A 12,012-nucleotide genomic window follows, 5' to 3' on the forward strand; every position below is an offset into this window, starting at 1 on the left:
GGGGTCTTAAAAGCTTGCAAGCAGGCATCCAGGGTGTAATAATTGGTTTCTATTCATAAGGAGCAACAGAGGAAGAAGGAGAATCAGGAAAGGGAAGAGGAAATGGTGGCTAATTGTCTCCATGAACAACTCACTTCTTTGCCATGAGATAAGAAGAGGATAGTGCCCAGTTACCATTACTGAACGTTTTGATTAAAGATTCTATAGAAGAATCCTGATCAAAAGGGGAGAAATACAGAACAGAGTTTCAAATTCCTATGGAATCCAGACATTCTTGAGTTATTGAGACTGAATGAACTCCTGAAACTATTGCCCTGAGATAATCTTTAAGCTTAAATCTTAAACCAAAAATATTCCCTGATTTCTTCTTTAAACCAAACAATAGTTCAGCTTGATTAGTAAAAAATATGTCTTGAGCATTATACTCTTTTAAGAACTATCTATATGGGACAAAAATGACAATAGCAACTTGAAAGATTAGATAGAAAATACTTAGGGGGCAGTGAGTTTATGTTAATACGGCAGGGACAATTTGGAAAAGGAGGATGAGAATGGTTGCACAACTTAGAGAATGCAATCAATGTCACTGCATTGTACATGCTGAAATTGTTGAATTGGTGCATGTTCTGCTGTGTATATTGTCAACAACAACAAAAAATAAAATAAGTTATTAAAAAAAAGGATTGTCTAGAAAAGAATACTGTTTAGGAAGTTAACGGTGAGCATGGTTTTTTGTACACAGAGACCATGGAAATCAACTAGATACAAATATTAAAAAGTTTTTGAGTGTTGGTTTGACAATAGAATTAGCAGCCAGGACTAAAAGACACTGTGTCTGTGGCGAGTTAAAGAGACTCTTGCTCCCCCGCAACCCCAGTCAACTACAATCAGGTATTTGACTGAGAAACAGCTCAAGGCCCGAAATGGGCACGTTCCCCAGTGACTGTTTCAGTTATGGCTGGGAAAATAATGGAAAAGGGAGAGTTTTCTAAAAGGCCCAGCAAGGAGCCGTGAAGAACACTGAATACAGAAAGTACTGTCAGAAAGTAGAATAAGGTTCTACTCAAGGTATACTCCAGCCTCAGGGCAGGGTTCCTCACAGTGTCCAGCTGTAGCATGCCTCCTTTCCTTCCTCTTCCTGAAAGAGAATGTTTACTTAGGTTATTTCTTCCTTCATTGTATGTATCTAGCAAAATGCAATCCTTGCAAGACCATTAAACCTGTCTACTCTGTGTCTCTACCACAACACTGAATATCATTGCACCAAAGCTACATCAAAAAAAAAAAAAAAAAAAAGTGTTGCACACACAGGTTGCCTTGGAGGCTGTCTCTAACTCCCAAGTACCCACCAGTGTACAGGGGTGAGAATTCCACCCAGTGGTACCAAGCTCTCCATGGGTGTTATGTCCATTTATCCTGATCAAGTTGAGTATACGAGACACATACACAGCATTGGCAGTAATGAAAGCTGTTTTAATTACTCATGGACAACAGACAGTGTACAACAAGAAAAATTCCATCTGGAGTGGTCCTTTCTGGTTTGAAATCTATACAGGCAGGGTGGAAAACTTGCAAGGGTACCCCCCGTCTTTATAGTGTGGATGAAGGGTCTTCCCCCACCCAGTTTTATATTAAAAAAAAAAAAAACACCAAACCCATTGCCATCCAGTCAATTCCAATACGTAGCGACCCTATAAGACAGGGTAGAACTGTCCCTAGGGTTTTTAAGGAGTGCCTGGTGGATGTGAACTGCTGACCTCATGGTTAGCAGCCCTAGGTCTGTAAGCACTACGCCACCAGGGTTTATATTTCAGGGGTTGTATATTTCCCTATAGAGTCCTGGTGGCACAGTGGTTAAGAGCTCAGGCTGCTAACCAAAAGATCGGAAGTTGGATTCCACCAGTGCTCCCTGGAAACCTTATAGGGCAGTTGTACTCTATCTTATAAGGTTGCTATGAGCAGTGGGTACGAGTATACTTCCCTGCACCATGTGCAATGTGGAAACCCTGGTGGTGCAGTGGTTAAGTGCTATGGCTGCTAACGAAAAGGTTGGCAGTCTGAATCCACCAGGCTCTCCTTGGAAACTCTATGGAGCAGTTCTAATCTGTCCCATAGTGTCATTATGAGTCTGAATCGACTCGACAGCAACAGGTTTGTTTTTTTTTGGTTTTGAGTGTGATACAAATTTTCCCAACTGATCACCCCAAAAACAGGGTAGTCAGACACGGGGGTGCCAGCCCAGAATTGTTAATCTGGAATTATATCTCTTTAGCCAGGCTGCTTATTCAAACAAACCATTAGGCTTTGGGGGGGAGGTGCAATAGTTTGTTCCAAACCCCAAAGATGCTAGCTGGGAGGAAAGACCAGGGAGTAATTATAACCCTTTGGGCAGTAGGAAGGGCTGCCTCTTCTTACAAACAAAAAACAAATTTGTGATTAATCTAACTTTAGATTCAAGACTACAAATTTCAGGACTCAAAAATGTTGGGAATTCCTACTATCCTTCCTTCTGAAACCCGCTGCCGTCGAGTCAATTCTGACTCATAGCGATCCTATAGGGGAGAGAAGAACTGTCCCACAGAGTTTCCAAAGAGCGCCTGGCGGATTCAAACTGCTGACCTTTTGGTTAACACCCGTAGCACTGAACCACTACGCCACTAGGGTTTCCTATCCTTCCTTAGCATGTTCAATTTCCCACTCTGCATAAAGCACTATTGTATAGCTTCTCCACTCACCTCAAACATTGCATACCTTCTTCAGCTCTCTGTCTTAGTCATCTAGTGCTGCTGTAACAGAAATACCACAAGCAGATGTCTTTAACAAAGGGAAATTTATTTCTTCACAGTAAAGTAGACTTAAAGCCCAAATTCAAGACGTCACCTCCGAGGGAAGGCTTTCTCTCTCTGTCAGCCTTCTCATCAATCTTCCCCCTGACTAAGAGCTTCTCTGCACAGGGACCCCTGGTCCAAAGAACATGCTCTGGTCCTGGCACTGCTTTCTTGGTGGTATGAGGTCCCCCCATCTCTCTGCTCACTTCTCTCTTTTGTATCTCAAAAAAGATTGCCTCAAGACACAATCCAATCTTTCAGATTGAGTCCTGCCTCATTAACACAACTGTTACCCATCCTCCGTTATTAACATCATACAGGCAGGATTTACAACATATAGGAAACGTATGTTGTAAATCACAATACCGGGAATGATGACCTAGCCAAATCAATACACACATTTTGGGGGGGGAGGCATAATTCATTCCATGACAGCTCCAAACTGCCAGCTGATGAGAAAATAACACAAACAGAAAGGAATTCCTCTATTTCTCACCACAAGATCTAACTGAATGGCATTTTTTTCATTCTTCTTTCCATTCTGTTATTACTGATGAATTGTCCTTGCACCTACCAAGGGCCAACACTGTGCAAGTGCCTTCTGCATCAGAAAGCTTTCCCTTTTGTACTGAATCATCCTCTATAAGCTTTTAATATCCTCTTTTTTTCTTTATTCTCCATTTAATAGTAAACCTTTTGAAGAGTTGCCAATGATTCCACTACTTCGTCATTTCACATTCTCGCCTCAACCCAATTCATTCAATCTTCCACTCCCCTGTTAACAAACTGTACCTACGTCAAGGTAACTGATTATCATCATGTTGAGAAGTCCACTAGTCACTTCCCTGCTTTTTCTTAGTTGAAATCTCAGTGTCAATTGACCCAGTTTACCATTGCTTCTTCCTTAAGACTTTTCTTCTCATGGCCTTTCAGACTTATCCCTACCTTGTGGCACTGCTTCTCTGTCTCCTCTTGCTTGATTATGCTTTTCTGCTTGATCACTAAATGCTGAAGGACCTTTGGCTTCAGTCTTTGTACCCTTTTTCTCTATTTCCATAATACAACTAGGTGATTTCACCCAATTCCACAGGTTTAAGTATCATTGTTACACTGATAACTCTCAAATCCTTGCCTCAAAACAGATCCTTCCCACCATCCCAGGCTGATACATCCAACTACCTCCTTGATTTCTCCATTTACTTCTAATAAACCTTTCAAAGTTAATGTAGACAAATCCATAACCTTAGTCACTGCCCCAAACCTGCTTTACCATCAGCTTTCCCCAAATCCCTAAAGAGTATCACCATTCAAACAGTACCCTGGACGAAAGTTTAGGAGTTTACCTGGACTCCTTTCCTTGCTTTTCCTCACCCTGTATGTCCATTGAGCAAGTCCTGTAAAGTGATTATGCACTGAAAATATAAAGTTATTTATGTCTCCTTCTGTCCGTCACTATTACCCAAATCCACGCCAATATCATGTTTTGCCTGTTCCATCGTAATAGTCTCCTAAATCTATCAACTGTTTCTTTTCCTATTTTTTCCATTAGACTTAGTATCCGATCTAAATGCCTTATTTTGACTTTTAAAGTCTTCCATAAACTTGTCCCTGCCTTTGTCTGCTGTCCTGTTTCCCTTGCATTCTGTGCTCCAGGCACAATCTTCCCCCACCCCTTCCCTTTATTCCTCTGATATACCAAGCTGTGTTCTTCCTCTGATTCTGTAGGAGCTGTCCCTTCTGGAGAAAACAATCACATGTCTTCCTTCTCATCATTATTCAGCTCTTTGCTGAAATATCAATTCCTCAGAGAGGTCTTCTAGGAAAACCTTCATGTAGCCCAGACACTCTCTATCATGTAAATTTTTTTTGACATATTGTTCTTAAATATCTAAATTCATCACTTGCATTTATTTCCTCAAATTTTAGCTGACTCCCCAGATGTTAATGTAAGCTCCAAGAGGGCAAAGACTTTCTCAGTCTTGTTCACTACTGTGTCTTCAGTGCCTATGTAGTTGAAATTTTAAGTGCATATTTCTTAGTACCCACATGGCATTCAGACATTTGATGCTATGCTTTCTCTCAGTCCACAGGTTGCTCATCATTTTGCAGTCTTATCTCTGTCCTTGGCTCCAATCCAGACTTCTATCTGCCCCTCTATCTTTGTGTTAGTAGTCCCACACCTGCTAACCAATTGCACATCGCTAACATGAAAATGTTTTACACTGAGTACAATACAAAACCATCACAAGTAGAATTACTTTCATTTAAAACTTAAGAGCAAAATATTGAATTCCCAGTAACTTTCAAACTTTGCCTCTAATTTTTATTCATGGGGCAAGTGAGAGAAAAACACAAGAAGGGAAGAGGAGAATAAAAATTAGAAAGAAGAAGACAGGAAAAAATTATTAAAACAAATTTGCTTTAATTCATGTATTATTGTGCTTTATTTATAATATTTTTGTCAGTGTTTTTTAATTTCTACTTTGTTATTCTCTTATTTCCACAAAGTCAAATATATTTTCTGAAAATATTTTTAACTCTATTTTTACTAAATTTTTAAGAATATGAAATTCTTAATCACAAAAGCTCATGAAGTAACACAGTTTATAAAGAAAATGTTCTATATTCTACTCTGGTGAGTAGTGTCTGGGGTCTTAAAAGCCTGTGAGCAGCCGTCTAAGATATTCCACTGGTCTCACCCCTTCGGGAGCAAGGGAGAATGAAGAAAACTAAAGATACAAGGGAAAGATTAGTCCAAAGGACTAATAGACCACATCTACCACGGCCTCTACCAGACTGAGTCCAGTACAACTAGATGGTGCCCGACTACCACCACTGACTGCTCTGACAGGGATTACAATAGAGGGTCCCCGACAGAGCTGGAGAAAAATGTAAACAAAATCCTAACTCACAAAAAAAGGCCAGACTTACTGGCCTGAGAGAGACTGGAGAAACCCTAAGGGTATGGCCCCCAGACACCCTTTTAGCTCAGTAATGGGGTCACTCCCAAGGTTCACCATTCAGCCAAAGATTAGACAGAACCATAAAACAAAATGAGACTAAAAGGGTACAACAGCCCAGGGGCAAAGACTAGAAGGCAGGAGGGGACAGGAAAGCTGGTAATAGAGAACCCAAGATTGAGAAAGGGAAAGTGTTGACATGTTGTGGGGTTGCTAATCAATGTTATAAAACAATATGTGTACTAACTGCTTCATGAGAAACTAGTTTGTTCTATAAACCTTCATCTAAAGTACAAAAGTACAATAAAAAAAAATTAAAAAAAAAAAGCACAAGAAGTAATTACTTAAATACAACTATTTTAAAACTACTACAACAGCAAGGCAACTACATGCATACTATAGACCCTTAATTTCCAAGGATGTAGATATTGATCCAGGGCTGTGGAGTAGTGGTTAGGAGCTACAGCTGCTAACCACAAGATTGGCAGTTCAAATCCATTAGGCGCTCCTTGGAAACCCTATGGGACAGTTCTACTCTGTCCTATAGGGTTTCTATGAGTTGGAATTGACTCGACAGCAATGGGTTTTGGTGTTGACATTATGGGGTCACCATGAGTCAGAATAATCAACTCAATGGAAACTGGATTTTTGGTGCTGACATCAGGAAATGCTTGTAATACTATTAAAAAAAAAATCCTGTTGCCATCCAGTCGATTCCAACTCACAGCGACCCCAGAGTTACTTTTATTTTTTTAGTATTTTATATATATATATATATATATATATATTTCTATCTACACATTAAACAATGTGATAGCGGGACTAAATATAGTTCTATTGTGAATATATACTCGTCTAAAGTAGCTTTAAGATGCATGTTTTGAGTTAAATAAAATGACATCCTTCTCTTTGTGCCTAAAGAAAACTATTTCCTTATTACATATTAGCCTTGTAGAAAATATGAAGACTGTTACAACTGTTGTTAACCTCAGAAATAACATTTATTTGAAACAAAATATTTTCATTAATACCCTGTTTTTGCCAACTGTGCACATACGCACCAGCTTATTTCCTTATAGAGCATCTGTCCTTTATAAATCTCTTCTGGTGTCTTGACCAGATCAAGGACATTTTGGCCTAGAACCTCAGCACACAGCTGTGTTTATAGGTGTTGTTGATAAGAGAAAACACAGCCAGTGCAAGGATAGCAGCAAAGTCGTTGTATTGAGAAAATAGAACATCCAATTAATTTTAATATTAAGGGATTTCACTTAAACTTTCTCTACTTCAGCTTTTCTCCTTGGGATACAGAAAAGAAGTAGCCCTAATATCTTGAAGACAAATATTTACAATGTATATTTGTAATAGTTTTGTTTTAATATGATATTGGGGGGAAAATGTGTACATTGTCTGAAAGAATTGAACATGGAAAGGGCCAAGAATTGAATCCAATTGAAAGAGCCAAGTACGAGGAGTAAAATATAATCAAGGTGTGATATTAATGATTGGGCTGTAGAAAAGAACCATGTCAGTATTTGTACGGTAGATAGACAATACAGAAAAAAATGGAAATGTTTTATAGAATTAATTATACTAGACGGACATGGAGATCTGGTGGCATAGTGCTTAAGAGCTTGGCTTCTAACCAAAAGTTCGGCAGTTCAAACCCACCAACCACTCCTTGGAAGCCCTACGGGGCAGTTCTACTCTGTCCTATAGGGTTGCTATGAGGTGAAATCAACTCAACGGTACCTAACAACAACAACAAAGATGGATATAAGTAAACAAAGGTCCAAATGAGACTACCACATTGTTTCCAAGCTACTAGCGACAATCTTTCCTAGATTTAAGAAAGCAAATTAAATATGAAAAATTAAAAAAAAAAAAATCAAGTCTGTAGTTGAAATAAAAATGAGAAAGATGTAATTTTGGACACAGTAGTTCAACTCCAAAGTGGGACTCAGCACTAGGGGAGAGCAAGATAGATCACTGAGATAACAAAAAAATAAAATGGGATTGTGAAATAACTTTTAAAGAAAGTTATGTATTATTTTGATGCATGGTCCATGACAGCATAAATTGGTATTTTTTCTGGAAGAGAATGTGGAAATTAAAAAAAAAAAAAAAAAACCCACTGCTGTCGAGTCAATTTTGACTCACGGCAACCGTATAGGTCAGAGTAGAACTGTCCCATAGAGTTTCCAAGGAGCGCCCGGTAGATTCGAACTGCCAACCTTTTGGCTTGCAGTTGTAGCACTTAACCGCTACTCAGCCAGGGTTTCCAATTCGGCCATCGGTATCTAGAAATGTAAAAATAAACCTTTTTGCACTTTGAAAAAAACTCAAAAATATTAGATGGCAACTCTGACTGCCAGGGATGATTCATATAAAGCATTAAAAATATCACTCAGCTTCCCAGCTGCCCAAGAGGGTTTCAGAGAAAAATAACCATTATTTAAAAAAAAAAAAAAAAACACTGTTATTATTTTGCATCTTTCCTTAAAAAAAAAATTAGGAAGTCCTTCATCACACAGAATGTAATTTGTCTTTTCCAGACAAAACAAAGTTAAATGAAGGTCTGGCTTGCCACTGGCTATTGGGAAGAATAAATAAACAGGCAGGCCTTTCCTCTCTCTTGTCTCTTAACTCTATTTTCTTTCTAACTTAATTGTCCCCTCACCTCCTCTGCATTGGTTGGCCCCAAGCTAACTTGGCCTGAATTGTGGTGGGGGAAACGCCTGTTTAGTAAATAGTCCAGATAAATGACGCCTCCCATGCTTTCTCCACTCTGTTGTCCAAAAGATACTAGAAGATTGCAATGGCCATTATCTTTTGGATAAAACGTGACAGATTAAAACCTGAACAGAAATAAATTTCTGAACTTAAAAGCCACATTTCCTGAGTTTGGAACTCAATTTCTGTTAGCTTGTACTTATTCCTTCTCTCTCCTACATGAAAAATATAACATAGACTCTAGCAAATATTTTCAATTTTAATCCCTATCGAAATATATTTCTCATCACAAAGCAAGAATATTATGAAATAAAAGTAGTTTAGGAAGTTATAGAAGAAATATTATATAAATTAGGCCTTGTAAGAGACATTAATTTTATGTACAGGAACAGCACAAAGCAACTATAGGTATATTGGGAGAAAGAAAGAAGCATTATTGAAGAGAGTGGTTTCCTACAGAAGAGAGCATATAGGTCTCAGATGTTCATTTTTAAAAATTAATTAGTAATTTAAAAAATGAACATTTATTGAATAACAACTAGGTTCTAATAGCTGCAATGGAAAGAAATGTTCTTTGGTGTGGAACAGGTATGGAAGAACAAGCTATGGACTATCTGAAATCCAGTAGTAGAAATGATGGCATAAAAAGTAGGTAAAATGAAGCCTTTAAAAATCCTTCAGAAAGAGAGAAAATAACAAAAGTGCTATATATCATTATTACATAGGTCAACATATTAAGACTCAGGGTCAAATCTACCCCACTCAAGATTTTTACATTTTTAAATGGTTGAGAAAAAGATCAAAGGAAGAATAATATTTTGTGACATATGAAAATTATATGTAATTTGAATTTAAATGTCTATAAGTAGAACTTTTTTGGAACACAGTCACGCTCATTTGTTTCTTTTGTATTGCCTGTGGCTGCTCTTGTGTTATGACGGCAGAGTTGAATAGTTGAGTAATTGAGGCCTGAGGTGTTCCCCAAAAAGTAGGCTCAGTTTTTCCTCCACTCAAGTTCTAGGCAAATTGAAAAATAAAAAAGTAAGAAAATGACATTCCAAATATACACCTCTATTAACTGGTACAACCCCAAGGGGCAGTTTTACTCTGTCCTATAGGGTCACTAAGAGTTGCAATTGACTTGATGGCAATGGGTTTGATTTTTTGGTATTAACTGGTACAGTGAATACTGGAGAATAAATCATTCCTGTGGGCTAGTGGGTCTCCTAATAATGAATCCATTTTAGGAAGATTTATCTGCTAAGTCAAAGGAAGTGTTATGTTCCCTATGGAGGCAGGCTGCCTCCTCCATGTTGCACAGAACAGAACAGGATATATATTCTTTTCTGGCAGTTATCTCTTAAGGAAAAAGAAATATACAGGTGATAAGCTCCTTATGCTTAGTTTCTCATTACAAACTCACCAATAAAATAAGTAAATCCTGTTCCCCAGGGAGGAGTATTTGTGGTGGTGGAGAGAAGCCATGAGCACTTCCCTCTCATGGAAACTGAAGGACTGGGAAATGAAGGCTCCGCTCCAGCTATAACCACCTTTTTGTTTACTTAACCCTCTGGCTTTAATTAAACACAAGCCAATTGTCAACTAAAGCTATGGCTATCCTTTTCAGGGAAAGGGTCTGCATATGGGGATAGTTTCGCCCTCAACTTCCTTGAATACAAGCAACTGATCCTTTGTAGCTATTCTTGAGATCCCTGGTGGAAACCATGGATTTTACTCCTAGAAGACACTAAAATGTCTCAGAACAGAAATGAAGCTAATTCCAAATCCACTCTGTACCCAATGCTTTACGTTCAGCCCACAATCTCTTTCCCACTCCCAAATTTTCTAACCAAATTGCCCAACATAGCATAACTGAGCTTTTATAGACAATGAAATTAAAGACACCATTACAACTGCGTCATCATAAAATGCTCAGTGAAGCTTCAAGAATAAGTTGCCAATAATAAAAAGGTAATGCTAAATTTGAATACAAACCTCTTCCTCTCAGTATCAAATTCCTAGGGAGAATTTAACGTCTGAAATGTCAATTCTTCACAAGTTAATATGTAAAGGCATCAAAGTTCCTGCTGTTTGCACTCCCAGAATCACTCCAAGCAGCTCTCTGCTTTTCTTTCTGGGTTCTGTATTTCAGTTACTACTGCAATTTACTCCCTGGTCTCTCACGCTAGAAACCTGGGCATGATATCCATCATCTACTACATATCCCACAGATAGGTGATTGCCAAGTCTCATTAAGTCTATATCCTAAATCGCCTTTACATGGATCCCATTCCCTTATTTCAGTTGGCACTCAGCTAGGGCAAACTTTTGTCATCCCTCATATAACTACTGTGAAAGTCTCTCTGCCAACAGAGTCCCTCTTCTCCACTCCTCCTCCACAGTAGACAGGGACCTGATTCAACCTTCAACCATGTCTACTGACATAGAAAGATCTCCTAGGTATGCAGTTAAACAAACAAACCAAAGAAAATCACACTTAACTAAAAACAAATATATATATATATATATATGTTCACAAAGGAGAACATATATAAAAAAAGGGGAAAAAATCTATAAAACTGTAAGCATCTAGAAACACTGTTTAGATGCTTACAGTTTTATAGATTTTAACAGTGGTTATTTCAGGGGTAGGGGTGGCTGGGAAGGAAGAAAGACTAACTTGGGGTGGGAGAACGTGAAAATAGGATGTCATTTATTCTACATAATTCTGCATTTTTAATTATTCTACTAATGTAGACTATTACTATGTGTTATTTGTGTTACTAGAAAAAAATCAAAACAATGTCTGGAAATATATAAAGCACCCATATTGTAATGAAAATCTGTCATGTATATGAACCTAATAAAACCACAGTCACAGAGACTAGTCAGTGGGCTTTCCCTTGCTTTGGGCCTAATGTGGTAAATAAACTTCTTGGTAAGAAGGCAACAATGGATAAGGAAAAATGGTATCAGAGAAAAGGGCAAAGCAAAAACACACTTTGAATAGAGAAACACCCAAATTTACCACCTAGCCTAGGAGATAGAAAAGAATTAAGAATCAAAAGTAACTTAAAAGTTTCCATCTTGACAGAAATAATGACTTACAACTGACGTAAACAGTTTATATATGAACGGGACACACTTTTTCAGGAGATATTTCATTTTAACTGGCTGAGTTTGAGGTGATAAGAGAGTCGGATGAAGACTCTGTATGTATGTTACAAGCTCAACAGCACAAGTTAGGGTGAGATCAGAGGCTTGGCTGTTAGGAGTATAAGGGTCATAGTTGGACCCAGGAGTCCTCGACAGGAACAGAACAAGAAAGGACCAAAAGGCTAAACGCAAATTGTTAAAAGCGTCATCCAAGAAACTGAAAAGTAACAAGAGAATAGAAGGGATAAAGAATGTGGAATCCACAGCTAAAAGGATCAAAAGAGAAATATATGCCAAGCCATGTTGGGTGATCAACAATATCAAATTTTACAGTG

The sequence above is a fragment of the Elephas maximus genome, chromosome 18, assembly GCF_024166365.1.
Source record: "Elephas maximus indicus isolate mEleMax1 chromosome 18, mEleMax1 primary haplotype, whole genome shotgun sequence".
NCBI classification, from domain to species: Eukaryota; Metazoa; Chordata; class Mammalia; order Proboscidea; family Elephantidae; genus Elephas; species Elephas maximus.